This window comes from Mustelus asterias, chromosome 16, assembly GCF_964213995.1.
Source record: "Mustelus asterias chromosome 16, sMusAst1.hap1.1, whole genome shotgun sequence".
NCBI classification, from domain to species: domain Eukaryota; kingdom Metazoa; phylum Chordata; class Chondrichthyes; order Carcharhiniformes; family Triakidae; genus Mustelus; species Mustelus asterias.
The window spans coordinates 45461335-45482799 of NC_135816.1; the positions used below are offsets into that span (position 1 = coordinate 45461335).

The following is a 21465-nucleotide window of genomic DNA, read 5'->3' on the forward strand; positions in this document are numbered from 1 at the left end:
ACAATAGAATGTGTTAACAATAACTTTAGAAAATAATCATTCATTCATAACTTTCCACTTCCTTAAAAAAAATGCTCCTTGTACTATGGGCTAATTAAAGTGCCAAACCTCCAGACCATTTCAAACATCAGTAGCTGAAATCACTTGAAATCTCTTTATCTTGTGTAAATAAACACAAATCAATTGACAGTCGAGATCAGAGAACCAGAGCTATCAATCGCTTCTCGGCCTTTTGGCTAAGATCAAGTGTAGTATGGTCGGCAGCCCATGGTCGGCCGCACTTGGTTGAGGTCATTAGGTTACACTGAAGCTTCATATGTTTCATATGAAGCAATTTTTTAAAGCGGCATCTCGGCCTTTTGGCTAAGATGCAAATGAGCTCAGGTCTTGGAGGAGGAACCTCCCCCTTCTCCAATCAGCTTGGCTCATGTAGATCAGGCCCAGGACAGGGTGGTTTGGTCACTCGCCCTGTCTTGTCAGCCTGGATCTGAAATGTCTCAACTTGTTGAGACTCTGAATTGGATTTGATTTGATTGAATTGGAAAAGTATAAAAAGAAACATTGTTTTCCCTGGGGCTTAGCTATTTCAACTGTATAATGGATCCTTGGACCCTCAGACAAGACTCATTAAGTATTCTCCAATTTTCTTTAAAGACCTTCTGACTATGGACTCTTCAGCATATTGTCTTGGCTTTCGAAATATAAGAATGCCCCCCCTCCACTCCTCGACTGCTCCCACAGCTTCTGGATAATATATTCCAAGCTAACCATTTAAGCTGACTGCTTTCAGCCACAAAATTCTGTGAAGACCACTGTGGATTTTTTTCACTCGCTGCAAGGTCGAACAAATTTTTCAGTTGTGTTCCCTTACAGAACCCAAGCTGAATTACCTGCTTCTGTCAACAAACAAACAAGAGATACATTAAACAAAGGAACCTTCTTTATATTCAGCGATCTACCCTGAATCACTGGGCACAATCTTACCAGTCATTCATGCAATGCCCCCTTTACAGCAAATTTGGTGCCCAGTGTGGTAAACCACTGTAGCTTATTGCCTGTGTGTGTGTGTGTGCCATGCCTGGACATGCCCCTGCCGGCCCTGCCTGAGACTCCTCCCCCCCTGGTCCAGGTATAAAGGTGACTGCTCCCAACCCCCCTGCCTCAGTCGCTGGACCAGTTCAACAGCATGGGTGTGCTCCAAGTCTTTTGCGAATAAAAGCCTATTTGTTCTTGCATACAAACTAGTCTTTGCTTGATTGATAGTGCATCACCCAGACAAATCTCCATTCATCGCAGCGGAATGAGAAAATCCTGCTGGCATCAACAGCCGTAACATTCGGCCCACTATCTCTATGGCAACATGACATGCTACAAACAGAAATGCAAGCAACATATTTCACCTTCAACACAACTCCACGGGCAGAATTGCACTGGCACGATCGCCCGAGGTTCGTACGATCTCGCCCGAGGCCAACGGAGAATGGCGTTCTCCGAGCCTCGCCCGCCCCTGGAATCGGGGTAGGCGTGCCGGTAAAATTCCGGCCTTTGTCTCTGCAACCCATGGGAAAAATGTATCTTTTTAATGAATGTAATTGCCCTCTCTCCAGATTCCCTCTCCATTATAAGGTTGGAGATGGATCATTTATTGTTCAAGTTTTCTTCACCATTAACCTTGGCTTGCAAGACAAAGTAAGGAGTCTAACAACACCAGGTTAAAGTCCAACAGGTTTATTTGGTAGCAAGCGCCACTAGCTAGTGGTGTTTGCTGCCAAATAAACCTGTTGGACTTTAACCTGGTGTTGTTAGACTCCTTACTGTGTTTATCCCAGTCCAACGCCGGCATCTCCGCATCATGACTTGCAAGACAAACACAGACTACATTTTAAGTGTAATAAACCCAAGTTGTTCGAGTTGCATTACATCAGAGTTGTTTTTACCAGTTTCTCAAATGGACGCCCACTTATCTGAAATTGACCAATTTAACATATTAAAAAATTATATTCCAAAACATATGTATTATGAACTAGATATTAATAACACTGTTTCCTAAGTTATAAATTATCACTTCCACATGAAGGTTCAAAATTCTGGTATATAAATTTAGAGACAGCTTGGTAGGCACTGATTATTTGGAAAACTCTGACCACAATAAAATAGCACTGGGTCCTTTTCAAGCTGCAGAATCTTGGGGGGTTTTACATACAAGAATGAGATTTGAAAAGTAAATTATAATGACAAATTTGATCTCTAAAATGGCACTGTTATCCCATTATTTATCTTGTCAGCATGCTGTCCAAAGCTAAAATTCTTGGTCTAGCTGCTTATTTCTCCTCATCTCTGTCTTACATAGGCAACCCCTTATTTTTAAACAGTGATTGAAATAAACAGTGATAAAATTGCAGGAGTGCTGGCTGCAATCATCCAATCCTCTTTAGATGTCGGGGTAGTGCCAAAGGACAGAAGGATTGCAAATGTTGCACTGTTGTTCCTGAAAGGAGAGAAGGATAAACCTGGCAAGTACAAGCCAGTCAGATAAATGTTGCTGGTGGGGAGGCTTCAATAAACATTATTCCAGGAGAAAACTAACAGCCTGTGCTAATAAGGAGAGCCAGCGTGGATTTGTTAAGGGAAAATCATGTTTGACTAATATGATTGAGCTTTTTGATGAGGTTACAAAAAGGGTGAATGAGGGCAGTGCAGTTGACATTGTGTGACTGGACTCTCAGTAGTAGCTTGATAAATGGGCTTGTTAGCAAAATTGAAACCCATCACTGAGGCAGTAACAGTATACATATAAAAAATGGCTAAAGGAGACAAAGCAAAGAGTGATGCTGAATGGCTGATTTTTTCTGAATGACAGGAGTTCCCCAAGGATCAGTGCTAGGAATACCATTTTGTTATACATTAATGACATAGGCTTTTGGCGTACAGGGCACATTTTGTGATAGAATCCCCCTGGAGGAAACCATAAACTAAAATAATTACAATGACCAAAATAATTTATTAAATTACCCCCAAATAAATAAATTACCAATGCAACATCACTTTTTTGTAGCTTCCACTTTAACATGAATTGGAACAAACACAAATTAACCATGAATTATCAGGCAAATGATACTTCAAATGTGAAGGTAAATTTCACTTTGGTTAATACAACAAATATATCTTACACAAAAACAAACACCCATATCACTGTCATAGACATGTGGTAGCACATGCAGGTTCAAAGTTATCTCATTTGGCCTCTGGTACTTTCACTTACCCATCGATCAATTTAGCCCTTGAGTCAAGTTCACCAGCACACATATTCTATTCAAGGTCTTGGAGACAGTTGTCACCTGAAAGGCACCTTCAAGTAGAACATCCTTAGCTAGGTTCAGGACATTCTTGATGGCACAGATTCTGCAGAGACCTTTTTTACCTTATACTTTTAATAAACCCCTAACTTTAATAAATAAATTGTCTAATTGGCTCTAGCCAAACTCAGCAACAAGATAATTGTCCAAAGTATAATCGCTGCTCTAACCCAGTCTTCGGCTCTCTATCCTATACAGCATTTTGTAAATGTGCCTTCTGCATTCTCACCTCTGCTGGAGCTCTCCATTGTCTGCAGCCCTCCATTGTCTGCAGCTCTCCTTTGTGTCTCATTAAGGTTTTTAGTCCCAACTTCCTTCCTGTTGGTACTGCTCCCAGGTCAAAAGGTGTCGGGTCACATGGATCATACTTTAATTGATCCCTTCACAATTGATGCAAACTCTTAAAAGTCCTTTCCAAGCATTCTTTAAAACAATTACAGATTCCACAGGCATTTTGAAGAAATTACAAATTTTGCTTCCAAAGTTTGTCAAATTTTGAAATTGGCAGGTCAGCCAAAACTTGAAAGTATAGCAGAAATACGGAGGAAGAAGCAATAGAGTTCAAGAGAATGTAGACAGAGTGGTGGAATGACAAGCACATGGTAAACAAAATGCAATAAAGAAAAATGTGAGGTGGTAGAAAGAATGCAGAGACACAATTGTGGTGAACCATTGTTGGTTCCCACCAGGTAGTGCTGAGCGATGGTCTGGCCAGTACTATGAGTCTGTAGATATGTTACTGTTGGGGTTAGGGTTGGGCTGTTCTACCTGTTAATATAGTCCTTATGGTACACCCCAGTCGGCTCCGCCTCCTGGGAGAGGTATAAAGGTCACTGCTCTGCCTGGTGACCCTTTAGTCTGGGATCGTATACTGTATATAGTAGCTCTGTTATTGTTGGCAATAAAAGCCTTTATTTCCCGAGTACATCCAGCCTCTCGTGTGTTATATCGCGCATCAACAATACGTAGGGGAATATATAATTTTAAATGGAGTGCAGCAAGAGAAAGTCCTGGAGTGCTTGCACACAAATCTTTGAAGGTGGCAGGACAGGTAAACAAAGCAGTTAATGAAGCATATAGAATCTTGGGCTTTATAAATAGAGGCATAGAGCACACAAGCTGTCAAAACTTAATGAAATACCAGTTCAGCTGTAGTTGGAATATTGCGTTCAATTCAAGACACCACAATTTAGGAGAGATGTGAATGCTTTGGAGGGGGTGCGGAAAAGATTTATTGATATAGTTCTAGGTAGCATGGAATACAATTATAGTACATGGGTAGACTGGAAAATCTCAGAACAGAGAAGGCTGATCAGAGATTTGTGTTTAAAATCATGAAGGAATTAAATAGAGTAAATAAATGGAAACTACTTCCAATAGCTAAATGGAAATAATACCCAGAGAATTATTTTGACACAAAGTGAAACTTTGTTTTGAATTTGGAATACACTGCCCGAGAGATACGGATTCAATATTAGCTATCAGAAGGGAATTGGATGAAGGGGCAAAAGTCTATGGAGATGGAGAAAAAGTGAGAGAGTGGGGCTAAGTGAAGGCCCTTCGAGTTAATGCAGACTCGATGGCCGGAATCTTACCACTGTTCACGCCGGCGGGATCTCACCGCAGTGAACGGAGATTTGGCTGGCCGCCAAATTCTCGGGCCTCACTGTAACGGGAGCGTGGCATGAACAGAGAGCAAGATCACGCCCAATGTGTCAAATTACGTATTTTGTGTTATTCTATTCTATGTTTCAGCGTGACCAAATTTGCTGGCAAAAATCAATATGATTTATATAAAAAACATAATGTCAATGCCACTACAGCTTTACTATCCACACCATGCATTGATTACTATTTTAGCATGCTCCTGGAAGGAAAAATACCCCACACCTCCACACACCCCCACGCCCCCAGTTTATTTTCTCTATTGCAAACTGTCTTCTTAAACCCCTCTCTTCCCTGCCTCATCCATTTTCAGCTCCAATAATAAATGCAAGAAATTCATGGACTCTTTTGTCACCAAGATTGAGAGCATCCAATTAGTTGCTTCTGTTCTATTCCTCCGCACTGCTAGTGCACCAGGCCAGCATTCTCCTCTCCTCCCTATGCTGTTTATATTGCTAATGGACCGCTCTCTTCAGGTATTATATTGTTGTGTAAAAATGTCCTGTACCTACTCATGCACTAAGGTAGCTCTGGAATGCACCTATAACATCCCTTAAGTCTGAAATGGACATTCATTCCTTCTGCTCATGAATATTTTCAAACCCTCCAAAGGTTACTCAAGCCAAAAATTAAGTGAAGTTTGATTTGAATTGTGAACAGATTTATTTCCTAATAATATAAAATATACAAATAAATTTGGTACAATCAGCATGATTTGTTTCAATGTATTTCTACTTGTGTTATATTAAAAAAAGATGATATTCCAATTTCGCAATCATCTTTTAAACATTAAACAAAATAATATGATGGAAAAGTTAGCTGCAAGGAGGATGTAAAGAGGCAGCAAACACATAGGCTAGAAATTTAGGTATAAAATTTGGGCAGGTGGCCAACCCAAAAGCGTGACCTTAGGTGGGCGTCCCGAATTTATTGTGACCTCGTGCGATATTTTGGATGGCAGGTGCACACACAAGGCAGAAGCACACCCACTGACAAATAAAGAAGCCAATTTGAATTAATCAATTCAATTGACTTGGATTTTATGTTGCCAATTTGCCTTTATGGTTGGCGGATGGGCCCATTGGCAAGCCGGCCTTTACGTTTAAGTGGCAAACTCTGTCCAAGGCATGATTAAAGTTCAGAGCTCAAATAAAACTAACAAATGTGTCTGGGGGTTGAGGTGTGTCCGTGTGATTGTGCTGTCCAGATACATGTGCCATAGCTTCAACATTGATATTTATTTTTCAAGGGTCAGCCGCTCCCTGAGAGTGCTCTGCAGAGGCTGTGCCCCTGAGGGAGCACACTGTGGTTCCAGTGTGCTCCCTCTCCAGCAGCGCTCAGCTATTGACAGAGAGCAGTACATGCTGGATGCCCGCTAATTGGCCAAGCAGTGTGAAATTGCACTCCGGGGCTGACCACATCCAGGAATGCATTTCAGGCCCACTTCCAAGCACGTTCTCCCTGTGTCTGCGTGGGTTTCCTCCAGAAGCTCCAGTTTCCGCCACAGTCCAAAGATGTGTGGGTTAGATGGATTGGCCATGCTAAATTGCCCCTTAGTGTCAGGGTAAATACATGGGGTAATGGGGATTGGGTCAGTGCAGACTCGATGGGCCAAATGGCCTCCTTCTGCACTAAAGGATTCTAAGGTTCTAAGGATAGATTCTCAAAGTGGCAAAAAATGGGAAGAGATGATTCAGAGGGATCGGACATGGAACCCATATTGTCCATTTATATAAATGATTTGGACTTGGCAATTGAAAATACAGGCCCAGATCATTAGGTCTTCCAAATCCTCGGAGGTTGGACATATCTCCCCCAAGACGCATTACAAGACCTCCAGGAAGTCCCAATGCACTGACTCCATGGAAATTGCCCAGGAAGTCTGAACTTCGGATGGACAACTCCTTGCTCCCAGGGCACACCATAGAAATCTCCACCTCTGAGTTAGAATAGAAGACTTTGGACATTTCCAACTTACTTATCTGAATAGTTACCCCAGGAATGTTAGACAGAAAAAATCCTAGTCTAACTAATGGGTAACCATACAACTAACAAACTTGACTCCTTCCTCAACACCCGACTATCCTGACCCCTCAACTCCTCTCCAATCTGTCCTGACTACCTCCCAACACCTGACTGTGACGCTGTCCCAACCCTCCACAATTCCTTCCACACCCTGCCTGACGAGGCTCCATTACCCAAGATAGAGTGATAGCTGGAGAGTGACAGCTCTAGAGAACATGTTTGATCAGTTAGATGTAGAGAGGAAATTTCCAGTTGTGTTGGAGATCCAAAGGTGTGTCCTAATAAATCCAATAAGGAATCTAGAAGATTATTCCTCCAGAAAGCGTTGAGAATGCAGAATTTGTCACCATATTGAGTGGCTTGAGGCAAATACCATTGGCACATTTGAGCTAAAGCTTAATAGACATGAGTGAGAAAGAAACACAAGATTATGCTGATAAAATTAGATGAAGAGGTTTGGTTTAATATGCAGCTTAAGTATCAGCATGTACATAGCAGGGTGAATGGCCTCTTCCTGTGCTGTCCATATAAGCAAGCTTTCCTGGGCACCATCTCATCAAAGAAGGTCGTCCTCTGCTTTTGAATATAATATTGTTCAACAGGCTGAATTGGAAAAACTAAATAATATGGCATAGAAAATAATGTTCAAATTATGATTTTTAAAATATTTGAATATATTGGCTATAATTGGTTAAACTTGATATCACACGTTATGGCATTTGAAAGTTATCAAATAATCTTACTTTGCATTACAATTTGGTATTTGAAATATATATTTTCATGTAAAGCTTGATTACTTTTTATTCCTGTCTAGACTTTTAACAGAATCATTTATGTACTGGCAGCAATGTACGGGGAATAAAATACAATATTGCACTATAAAACTTGATCTTTTCAAATACAAGGGCCCGTAACTTCCTCAGAGTGACAGGGCGGGATTTTACAGCCTCATTCATCCCGAAACTGTAAAATCCCGGCCCAGCTCAACGGACCTTTCCATGGTCCACCCCTCGCCCGCTCCGATTCCTGTGGCTGCCGGGACGGTAAAATTCCGGCCACAATTTGCGGATGGACTGACCCACATTGGAATTCCAAAACCCCTGTCTCAGCCAACCTTCCACTCTCAGACTGGGAGAGACAGGAGCAGCAAAGCCCACCCCCGGCTGCATCAGCTAGGAGTAATTGGGGCACAGGAAAGAAAAGGAACTTACGGCATTAGCTACTGTAAAGGGGATGTTTAAACGGTCAATTTAAAGGGACAAGGTAAATTTCAAAGGCAAGCAGTTCAGACAATTGGGTGGTAACCAGGAGGGATTGGAGTGTGTGTGTCGGGGGAGAAGAGACTGGGAAGTTGAAGGAGGGGGATGCGAGGGAGAGGGGTGAGAGATTGGTATGGTGTGGGTGGACTGGGGTGGTAGGCCAGGGAGGAACAGAAAAGACCTGCAGGGAAATCGGAAGGGAGCTGGGGAGTGGGGGTGAGAGTGTGAGCAGGTGGGGTCAGGTTGGGTTGGACAGGAGTGGGAGTTCAGATCGGACCAGGAGGACGGGCTTGGGTTGGGGGTGTTGTGGAGGATCCACTAGGGGGTCGTGTGTGCGCGCAGTGTGTCCTATGCGAGGCTGGGTCTGGGTGTTTAAATAGTTATCCTGGAGTTTGAAGTGAGTTTTTTTCCTTCTAACTCTTTCAGGGTCATAAACGATCAGGGTAAAACTGGCAGAGCCATCCAAAGTTAGCGATTTAAATCGCTTCTGTCGGATGGTTCCCAGCCAGTGCAATTATCCAGGGGAAGTTCGCGCTTTGGACAATTGCCAGGTAAACCCTTTTATGGGAACCGCCTAGAGCAGTAGTTCCCAAACTCTTTTCATTGGGCCGCACTTTCGGAATAAAAATTTGCTTGCGCCACACCAAATTTTTTATTGATAAGAAATACATTCAAAAACAAAATAAAACAACTCCTAGCAGTGCTTGATTCATAACATAGAACACAACTACTTTATATGATCATAGGACATCCAGAAAGTATAAAACAATGCATCACTTGATGCTCTTGCTCTCACTTTGGAAAAATATCTATCCATGTTTAAATGTTTCTTTGATTGTCCTTGAATCTTCCTGCCACACTTGCCATCCTCTCTCGCCGCACCCTTTGGGAACCACTGGCCTAGAGGGACTCCCCAACACATTACTGCCCTAAATGTGACACTGGGGAACCAAGAAGCAGGAAGTTGTGAGCCATGGTGTTATAGAAACATAGAAAAACTACAGCACAAACAGGCCCTTCGGCCCCACAAGTTGTGCCGAACATATCCCTACCTTCTAGGCCTACCTATAACCCTCCATCCTATTAAGTCCCATGTACTCATCCAGGAGTCTCTTAAAATGATTCCAGCTGATGTTAATACTTGACAAGTCAGATCCCAAAGTGAAACCTGGCTTGATAATTCCCAATATTTCATTGAAACAGTGGAGAAAAGTTACTGATCAAATTCACAGGAATCTGATTAACTTTTAATATTTATTAAAACAAGAAAAAATAACTATTTTACTGATGCGCGATATAACTCACGAGGCTAGAGATGCTCAAGGAAATAAAGGCTTTTATTTACTATTACAATGAAGCTACCATATATAGTACACGATCCCAGACTGAGGGGTCCCAGACAGAGCAGTGACCTTTATACCTCTCCCAGGAGGCGGAGCCCGACTGGGATGTACCATAATAACTATAATACAGGTAGAACAGCCCAACCCTAACCCCAACAGTAACAAGTAGAACAACCCAACCCTAACCCCAACAGCAACATATATACAGACTCATAGTACTGGCCAGACCCTGGCTCAGTACTACCTGGTGGGAACCAACGATGGTTCACCACACTTACACCGGGCAGAAACGTTGGAAAGATCTCCACATAAACACGTGAATATGAATCTTCAATTTCCCAATATTCCTTTACCCCAGCAATATCTGCATAGACAACAGCGAAGATTTACCACTAGCATGACATCAAGGGCTATTGCTTGGGCTGGCACAGTTGCAGACGGTTTGCTCCCACTGATTTTCACTCGATGCTTTTCAAGACTAACTGGTATCTCTCCCAGAGACACCGGAAACCGCACTCTGAACTACTATTGCTTCAACTGCAGGGTAAACACATGCGTTCCCTCAACTCAGTCTCCCAATGGCCTTATAGTAATCCTCATCAGAAAGCTTAAAATTCCTGGCTTTGCTCTCTGACAACTACTTACTAAGCTGCCCCTCAGTTCTTGTCTTTTTCTGTATCTGTGACACTTGAGCACTGTCTCTCGACAAAAGTCAAGTTTTTTCTACTTTGTATTTTTTCCAAAGTCACTAGACTTCTAACCCCTTTTCAATCCTCTCTTTAATCTTTTTAACCTTATAGTTTGTAAAACCTCATGTGAAATGTGCATGTATACATACATATATATATATAAACAAAGCCAAAAAAACTGACCTTTCTGCCACAAGTGCACCCAGACTTCAAGGCACCAAGGCTCATATAAAAAAACCTAAGTGAAACTGAAACCATTCTAACTTAGGGGATTTTCACAGTAACTTCATTGCAGTGTTAATGGTAAGCCTATTTGTGACAGTAATAAATAAACTTTAAACTTAACACAAAAAATATATTTATATATATGTACACACATATAGATATAACATTCAACTTAGAAAATTTACATTTTTCCTGACAAAAGCTAATGCATCTTTACAATATTGTGAAATCTTACAGCAATTTTCATTTTATCTTCACAGTTGCAAACATGCTGTGCTTCAATTCTACTTCTACTTCTTCTTACATGTCTGTTTTTCTACACGATCGTTTATGGCATAAGTGAAGCTGAGGGGAAGAAAATCTGCCCTATCCAATGTGGCTTGATCCAAGTACTTGAATATAAAGGATACTGTTTCTTTGATTCATATCTGGGTTTTCTCACAAAGTCCGTTAATATGTATAAGTCATTCATCGTGTCAAAAGTGAGTAAGTAAAGCTATTCATGGTCATGAAATATTGTCTCGAGACGCGTCAAGATTTGGATTTGAATACTGAGCATGTTATAAAGGTATAAGTATTGCCTCCCCTGGATAGGCAAAGACTTTGTCTTCAAGTAGATTAAGTATTGCAGGGGAATGTCATCATTCACCCCTGGTTTCAATTCCAGCTGGACTTTATTAACAATCTAAAATGATGGTGAATCAGAAAAAAAATATCTCTGCTTCAGGTTATAATTGAGTACGCTGGGATTTTGGGGCAAGAACTGATTACAGCCAACGACTAACCTTTTTTTGAAAAACCTGCATCCCTTGAAAATACTATGCTCTCAAAAAAACTGAGATATGCACTTGCCTTATAATGAAAATACATTTCTTGCTCGACAGCCACATTACAGAACATAACCCTTACATTACATCATCATTTTACTCAATTGTGTTCGTTCATATACGTTTCCTGTACAGGAAATGCCTACAAGTATCAAGAATCCATATGGCCAGTCTAACTGTGGAACTACATTTGTGCTAAGCTGTTTTAGCTGCCGGAATAATATGCTTGGGCAGCTGCATTTCACCAATGATATTCCCATGGTCCCATTATGTTGCATTATATATTGTGTTCCGTATAGGGTTTAATCATTCACGTCTAAACTTACCCATGTAACCTTTAGCCAATCTTTTTCCTCCAACCCCTTTTGGAGTTCACAATTAATTACCTCTGAAAGTCTACTCCATAAATCTATAACTGTGTGGAAAGAAAACTCACCTCTAATCTCACTAAAGGTTTTTAAATGTACTTCTTTAATTTTGTCATCACAAATTAAGCTGGACAACCTGCTTACATTTCTATAATCTAGTCCATTCAGTACTTCAAAATTCTGCATTTAGTTTCTTTAAAATTTGCAAACCCACTGAACCCGTGATCTTCTTTTATTAACTTAAGAAACATAAATTTCATAATCTCACTCATCATTCATTCCTCCTTGAAATCTGTTAGTCCAAAGTGCCTTTGAAAGTCAAGGGTTAAACAAAACTGCCCACAATTCGTGCAACCAAGTGAGATTTTTTAAAATCACTGAATTTGATATTACAAGCCTTAGAAAATACTTACATTTTTCCAATAACTGAGAAATGTATATTTTAATGAACTTAATCTGTAAATCAGAACTTATTTCCATATTCGCACAGTTGTCCCTTGAAGGCAGTATAAATATTTCCCTCTAATTTTGTGAAGCAAAGGGCATCTTCTCTCAGAGGGTAGTGAATCTCTGGAATTCTCTGCCCATTGAAGCAGTGGAGGCTACCTCGTTAAATATGTTTAAGTCGCAGGTAGATAGATTTCTGATCAATAAGGGAATTAAGGGTTATGGGGAGCGGGCGGGTAAGTGGAACTAAACCACTATCAGATCAGCCATGATCTTATTGAATGGCGGGGCAGGCTCGAGGGGCTAGATGGCCTACTCCTGCTCCTATTTCTTATGTTCTTATCTTTTTAACAATAATGTGATACTTAGTGACATTTCTACCAAAGCTCACTTTTAAGGTATTCTTTAAAGTGGTTTACCTGTATTTGATTATTAAAATGCTAATTCATATTGACTTTTTACAAAGTCCCATATGCATGTTTATCACCGACTTCTTGGAATGCCTATTTCCCACAATGCTGACAAATCCTGAACTATTCCCACTCAACATTTCATTTTTAAAAAAACATGTGGGATAACCCAAAGGCCATTTTCAACATTTATCCCTGTTTAGCTGCTTTGAATTATTTTGGCTTAAACTATTAATATTAAACAGGTTCTCCATCATCACACCCTTTGTTAATAGTGTTTTAAATAATTGTTTAGCCACACAGGCATCTTTATTTAACAGAACAACTATGTTCTGGGCTTTTGTTCCTCCTTCTCAGTTAATTTTATGTTCATTATTTCAGAGGATGTGAGTATTGCTGGCAAGGTCAGCATTTATTGTCCATTCCTAACTGCACTTGAGAAGGTGGAGGTATGCCAGCAAAAGTTGAACTGTGTTACATCATTTTTTTAAAAAGTTTTTATAAATGTGTTAAAATTAGGTTATGCTTAGCCATATTATTGTGGAGTCAGAAAAGTACATTTATTTCATAGTTTTTTCTGGCATGATCTCTTATAAAAGAATTATATGCCAGAAATTCCAAAGCAAGGAACACAGCTGCGCATCTGTTTTTTTCACTCTTTCACGGGATGTGAGCATTTGTTGCCAATCTCTAATTGCCCTTGAAAAGGTCGTGGTGAGCCTCTTTCATGAACTGCTGCAGTCTCTGTGGTGCAAATACATCCACAGTGCTGTCAGGAAGGGAGTTCCAAGACTTAACCCAGTGACACCGAACAGCAATACCGTTCCAAGTTGAGATCGTGTGAATCTTGGAATGGGTGGTAATACAGATCTTGCAAGTCGTGGTGTTCCCATGCATTTGCTGCTCTTGTTCTTCAAAGTGAGAAAGGTCATGGGTTTGGTGAGTTGCTACAGTACATCATTTATCTGATACCCACTGTGCTACTGTGATTTGGTGGTGGGGGGAGTTAATTTTCAACATGGTGGATGTGGTGCCAAACAAGCAGGCTGCTTTATGCATCGTGTTGAGCTTCCCGAGTGTTGTTGGAGCTGCACTCATCCAGGCAAATGGAAAATATTCCATCACACTCCTGACTTGTGCCTTGTAGATGGTGGACAGACTTTGGGGAGTCAGGAGATGAGCGACTCACAGCAGAATTTCTCTCATAAATCATAGAACAGTACAGCACAGGAACAGGTCCTTTGGCCCACAATGTTGTGCCGAACATGACACCAAAGTAAACTAATCCCTTCTGCCTGCCCTTGGTCCATATCCCTCTATTCTTTGAATATTCATGTGCTATCTAAAAGCTCCTTAAACACCCCTATTGCACCTGCCTGAACCACCTTTCCTGGCATTGTGTTCCAGACATCTTCCACTCTCTGTATAAAAAAAACTTGCCCCTCACATCTTCTTTGAACTTTCCCTCTCTCACCTGCTTTTGCAGCCACAGTATTTATATGGCTTCATCAGTTCCGTTCTGGTCAATGGTAACCCCTCTCCCTCCCTCCGCCCCCCCCCCCTCCCCCCTTCCTAAGGATGTTGCTAGTGGGAAATTCAGCAATTGTAATGCTGCTGAACATCAAGAAGTGATGTTTAGTTTTTCTCTAATTAAAGGCAGTCATTGTCTGGCATCTGTGTGACATAAATGTTACTTGCCATTTCTTAGCCAAAGCCTGAATACTGTCCAGCTCTTGATGCATGTGACATGGCTGCTTCAGTACCTGAGGAGTTGCGAATGGTGCTGGATATTGTGCAATCGTCAGTGAACATTCCCAATTCATAGGCGGCATGGTGGCACAGTGGTTAGCACTGCTGCCTCACAGAGCCAGGGACCCGGGTTCAATTCCGGCCTCGGGTGACTGTCTGTGTGGAGTTTGCCCATTCTCTCGATGTCTGCGTGGGTTTCCTCCTGGTGCTCCAGTTTCCCCCCACGCTCCAGAGATTTGCAGGTTAGGGGGATTGCGCCTTAGTGTCCCAAGATGTGTAGGTTAGGGGGATTAGTGGGGTAAATACTTGGGGTTACAGGGAACAGGTCTTGGTGGGATTGCCCTTAATGTCAGGGACAGGGCCTGAGTGGTATTGTTGTCAATGTAGACTCAATGGGCTGAATGGCCTCCTTCCGCACTGTAGGAATTCTATGGATTCTGACTTTATGATGGCGAGAACATCATTGACGAAGCAGCTGAAGATGGCTGGTCCCAGGGCACTACCCTTAACTACTATCTCTTTTACAAGTGCCATTTGATAACTTGACTTGAGAACTGAACACTAAGTTGGCTGCAATAAAATTAAAATGAAAATCATAAGTAGTTCTGGCTTGTTGAAAGAGTTTCATTGCCACAGGATGTTTGTTTGAATAGCGAGCCAATTATTATTGTTTCAGGTTCAGCAAATCGTCAATCTTTGGCAGCACCTCCACACCGCTCTCCCACCCAAGGATATTCATGTGTTGAAAATGCTGTTCCTACTTGGCATTTCCCTTTCCTTCTTTCAGTGGACTGTTAAGGAAATCAAGACTGTCCTTTAAAAATAGCAAAACCCTCTCTATTAAAATTGGAGTATAGATAGAACTGTGTGTGATACTAATAATAGCCAGTAACACCCACATCCTATAAATGAACTTTTTAAAAAATTGTATTTTACACTGTTAACAGAAGCACGATCCTATTTCTTTAAAAGCAAAAGGACAAGGAATCTGGTACAAAACAATTGAGGGTGTCATTTCCCCGTGCCCCCATTGTGCTGGAGGTGGCTCGCCTTTGGCTACCGATGGGATCTTCTAGTACCACTAATGTCGATGGCATTTTGTGTGGCTTCCTGTTCCGCGGGGGCGGGGGGGAGGAGGAGGGGGGGGGGGTGCGGGAAGGCGCTTTGAAAGGACCAGAAGATCCCTCCGGTATGAAGGGCCAGAAAATCCCTCCCTAAGTGTAATTTTGTAAAAAGTACCAATGAAGGCAAAATCTTACTATAAGAACTTTATTTGGGACACCCAATATTCCTGCCCTTGTGATACAAAAGATAAAAAGGAGGAAGTCAAATAATGCGAGACATCAGAGGATAATTGACATAAGAATGCAGTACTGCTCGTTGCTCATTCCTTACAGAGATAAAGCTGCTGCATAATCATGTTTGTGATCAGAGACAAATTATATGGGTAAAGTTCATGACTGAAAACTTTACACTTGAAATTGTATGCATTGTAACCAGTACCACACAACAGTGGTCCCACATTATTTGCTTGAAGGACTCCTTTTCAAATGGGGTAATAAACAAAAACCGTCAGTCAACCTATAATACTATATAATATTCATAATTGAAAGCATTGCATGAAAAGAGTATTTCCATCATGCTTGTAAGGAACAGATACTTACAGATCTCAGTTAGCTGGGTGAGCCAGGCTCTCACTATAGAGTTTGTCCATCCTTGACAGGAGCACGTAAAACAGGGAAGAAGTACTAGAGACCAGGACAGAGCTGGAGCAATTAGGAAGCACATCAGTGCGAGAGTATGCACAGAGTAAGAGCCCAGAGAAAGCTAAGGGTCAGATAGAGCAGGGAACCTGGGGGAAGCAGTACGGCCGCCATCCGCTCTTGACTGCAGTGCCCTGAGAGGTTGCACATGCCACCCACCTGTGATCAGACCCGGTGTCACAGATCATCTGGAAGAGGTCTGCAGATCCCAGTTTGAGAGCCCCTTCCATACCAAATATTTTTCATGAGAACATAGTTACGTAGCAATCAAGTTTTCATTGATTTTAAACAGAATATTTCAATTCTCAATTTTTATATCTGAATGACCTAAAATGCCAAATTTACATCATAGTCTTTCTGCAATCATTAGTTAGAGTCTAACAAGTGTAATTTGTTTCTATGTATTTGAGAACAATTTCCAATAATCCATAAATACATTATCATTCCAAGGAGGCAATGCTACAGGTTGGACCAGTTATTGGTTTTATTGACAAGAAACCACGCAAAACTTTTTTGATCTTGTCATATACTTTGCTCACTCACGACCAATTTGTGGTATTTCAAATGCAATTTTCAGCCATCTTGTCATGAAGAAATTGCGAGGGGGTTTTCAAAATAGAAGAGCTTTTTCAAGGCAACTTTGGCTCAGAAAATCTCACAGGCACAAGCAGCAAAGCATGGAGGAGAAATAATGTAAATGTTTTAAAAATGCACAAATCTCATTGCAATTAGCTTTGGAAAAAGGTAAGAATGGCAATCTCAAGGTGCTCAGAATAGACGCTGCTGTCATGACATTTCTAAGGTAGAAACATCAGGTAATTATTTAAATAAAATGTGTTGCACCTAATGTCATCAATGAAGAAAAAAATGATTAAAAAAGCATTGCCCATCTTATATTGGTAATGTATTTATTGTAGAATTTTTATTCCTCCTCAGCTTAAAATAATTACTTGCATATAACTGATAGTTAAAGGACTTTATTGCCCTTGGCAACTTTTCCAGTTACCCTGATTAAATTCAGGAAGTGCAGTTTATATTTCAGTTAGAGAGAACATCTTTATTACTTTGATGGCATGAACTTATCATTTAATTGGCGAACATTTTGACAGCAAGGCCTAAATTAGAAAGGTGATATTTATCCATAAGTCTAGGACAAAATAATGATTTGCTCTGAGGACATGAGGCCCAGTTTTAGGGAGTGGGATGAATGACGTGCCCTAATGACATTGCCAGTATGAGACCCAGGCCAACGTTAAAACCAGGTCTTGTTTTAATAATGGGCAGTCATCCTAATCACCATTGTGACTCCCAAGGTCTACTTAAGGCAGGGATCCATCTCTAAAAGCAAGCTTGACTACCCTTGTTGGAGTGACCGATGATTCAAAGGGCTTGCCCCTGCTTTCTGAATGCATCTCTGAAGATCCAAGAAAACACTGTTCTCCAGCAGCCAGAAGAGTGTCAATGAAACTGGCCTAGATAGTGGTGGCTGAAAAGGTTAATATCGCCAATATCACCACTCCATACTCTCTTCATATTGCACACAATTCCCTTGAAATGTATCATCTCCCCATCCTCATTTCACCTCGCTGCATCACCACCTCTCAGCTCTTGCATTATGTGCTGAAGCCTTATACGTCTGGAGAGTAAAGTAGTAATAATAGCCTTCATAATAAGCAGCTGAAGCTACTGAAGGTGACAGGAACAAAAAAAAAAGTGTGAAAGCAATCTGGAAGCTGGAAACTCTCCTAACAAACTGGACAGCAAAATGAACCTCTGAACCACGGAGCTACTGCCAAGAGATTTATTTTACTGAGCTTCAGTAGCTTGAATACAGCAATCCTGCCTGGTTTGTATTGTCGGCTTGAGGTGATCTTCAGTTAAAATGCTAATGGGTTCCAGGTAACATAATTGGAGCTGACTTTTACACTTTTAATGAACATGCCTGGCTCTGGTGGTGCCTCACCCTAATTCAAAATCAGCAATGTTAAAATACCGGTGGACACAAATGCATAATTACCACCACTATTTGAACAAGCCATTCATGCCTGGGTGGCATAGTGGCACAGTGGTTAGCACTGCTGTCTCACAGCACCAGGGACCCGGGTTCGATTCCCGGCTTGGGTCACTGTGTGGAGTCTGCACGTTCTCCCCGTGTCTGCATGGGTTTCCTCCGGGTGCTCCGGTTTCCTCCCACAGTCTGAAAGTTGTGCTGGTTAGGTGAATTGGCCATGCTAAATTTTCCCTCAGTGTACCCGAACAGACGCCGGAGTGTGGTAACTAGGGGAATTTCACAGTAACTTCATTGCAGTGTTAATGTAAGCCTTACTTGTGACTAATAAATGAACTTTAACTTTTAACTTTAGAAGAACAGGTGTAAAATCTGGGTCTATATCAATCACCACAGTGCTCACTTAAAATATAGTGAGCTTGGCAATATCTAGGGTATATGAAACCTAGAGAAAAATTAAGAGAGAAAGATGAATGCATTAACGAGAAAAATGTACCAGTGTGCAAAATATATTCAGCATGACAACATAACTCTTTCATCATGATCAAACTCTGTTAACTGGAGATTTACAGCCAGTCTGTTAAAGGTTTCTAACCAGTAGCTTTTCATTTAAAATACCTTATATTATTTGTCCTTTGTGACAATTCATCATTCTCTATACTTTACTTCATTAAAACCAATGGAAATTGTTGCACAAGTGACATTTATTTTATTTATTGACTTAGCTTCAAATTTAAAATAGCTCTATAAATACAATATCATTCTCACTATTTCACATTCCACAGGTTTAACGATATTAGATTTTATTACGAACTTATAAATATGTAAATACCTGACTTAAACCTGATTTGTTTTTATCTATAATCAGCATCCAGTCACAGAGCAGCATATGTCAGGCATTATAAAGAACATAAAAACTAGGAGCAGGAGTAGGCCATCTGGCCCCTCGAGCCTGCTCCATCATTCAATAAGATCATGGCTGATCTTTTCATGGATTCAGCTCCACTTACCCGCCCGCTCACCATAACCCTTAATTCCTTTACTGTTCAAAAATCTATCTATCCTTGCCTTAATAACATTCAATGAGGTAGCCTCAACTGCTTCACTGGGCAGGGAATTCCACAGATTCACAACCCTTTGTGTGAATAAGTTCCTCCTCAACTCAGTCCTAAATCTGCTTCCCCTTATTTTGAGGCTATGCTCCCTAGTTCTAGTTTCACCTGCCAGTGGAAACAACTTCCCTGCTTCTATCTTATCTATTCCCTTCATAATCTTATACATTTCTATGAGATCTCCCCTCATTCTTCGGAATTCCAATGAGTATAGCCCCAGTCTACTCAGTCCCTCCTCATAAGCCAACCCTCTCAACTCCGGAATCAACTTAGTGAATCTCCTCTGTATGCCCCCCCCCCCCCCCCCCCCCCCACTCCAGTGCCAGTGTATTCTTTCTCAAGTAAGGAGACCAAAACTGTACACAGTACTCCAGGTTTGGCCTCACCAGCATCTTATACAGCTGCAACATAATCTCACTGTTTTTAAACTCCATCCCTTGAGCAATAAAGGACAAAATTCCATTTGGCTTCTTAATTACCTGCTGCACCTGCAAACCAACTCCTTGAGATTCCTGCTCAAGGACACCCAGGTCCCTCTGCACAGCAGCATGCTACAATTTTTAACCATTTAAATAATAGTCCATTTTGCTGTTATTCCTACCAAAATGGATGACCTCACATTTACCAACATTGTACTCCATCTGCCAGACCCTCGCCCACTCACTTAATTATCGTGCATCGACCACTTTCAGCGTTCTCTGCACACTTTGCTCTTCCACCCATCTTAGTGTCATCTGTGAATTTTGACACACTACACTTGGTGCCCAACTCCAAATCATCTATGTAAATCGTAAACAATTGCGGTCCCAACGGTGAATCTCTTATTTCTTGCCACTTCATATCCTGAACAAGATGCAGGACTATCTCGCAAAATCCTAATTTATTCTATGCAGAAAGAATAGTGCAGCAAATTGTGCAACACGGAACATAGAACATAGAACATAGAACATTACAGCGCAGAACAGGCCCTTCGGCCCACGATGTTGCACCGACCAGTTAAAAAAAAAACTGTGACCCTCCAACCTAAACCAATTTCTTTTCGTCCATGAACCTATCTACGGATCTCTTAAACGCCCCCAAACTAGGCGCATTTACTACTGATGCTGGCAGGGCATTCCAATCCCTCACCACCCTCTGGGTAAAGAACCTACCCCTGACATCGGTTCTATAACTACCCCCCCTCAATTTAAAGCCATGCCCCCTCGTGCTGGATTTCTCCATCAGAGGAAAAAGGCTATCACTATCCACCCTATCTAAACCTCTAATCATCTTATATGTTTCAATAAGATCCCCTCTTAGCCGCCGCCTTTCCAGCGAAAACAATCCCAAATCCCTCAGCCTCTCCTCATAGGATCTCCCCTCCATACCAGGCAACATCCTGGTAAACCTCCTCTGCACCCTCTCCAAAGCCTCCACATCCTTCCTGTAATGTGGGGACCAGAACTGCACACAGTACTCCAAGTGCGGCCGCACCAGAGTTGTGTACAGTTGCAACATAACGCTACGACTCCTAAATTCAATCCCCCTACCAATAAACGCCAAGACACCATATGCCTTCTTAACAACCTTATCTACTTGATTCCCAACTTTCAGGGATCTATGCACACATACACCTAGATCCCTCTGCTCCTCCACACTATTCAAAGTCCTCCCGTTAGCCCTATACTCAACACATCTGTTATTCCTACCAAAGTGAATTACCTCACACTTCTCCGCATTAAACTCAGAGAACAACAAGTTATTCAGGAAGCCAGCAAGAGATATGGGAGTGGATTTTATATTTCTCGGCGGGGGGGGGGGGAGGGAGTGCTGAACAGAAACCGATTGGTCTGCTTGAACCCCACCCCCTGCCGTCTCTCTTCCGCCAATCAAGCGGCAAATGGCCAACGAGGAGCCATCTGATCGGAAGGAGGCTAATTACAGGTGTGAAGCTCCACACCCTATTGGCACTGTCGGAGAGAATGTCATAGAGCAGAGGAGTGATGGCACAAACGGGGTGAGCTGTGCTTGCCTCAAAACCAGAAAATCCTGCCCGAGGTCAACAGACCTTTGCATGTTGTCCCCCCCCCCCCCAACCCCCACCACTACGATTCCCATGGCGAGCAGGATGGGAAAATTCCCCCCCCCCCCAACCCCAACCCCCACCACTACGATTCCCGTGGCAAGCAGGATGGGAAAATTCCCCCCAGGAAGTTGGTCAAGGTGACATTTGTAAACAC

At 41.8% G+C, this 21465-nt stretch overlaps 1 pseudogene; it reads left to right on the forward strand.

The window, feature by feature from the left end:
• Positions 1-216: 216 nt before the first annotated feature.
• LOC144505707 (U2 spliceosomal RNA) lies at positions 217-421 on the forward strand (annotated as a pseudogene).
• Positions 422-21465: the final 21044 nt, after the last annotated feature.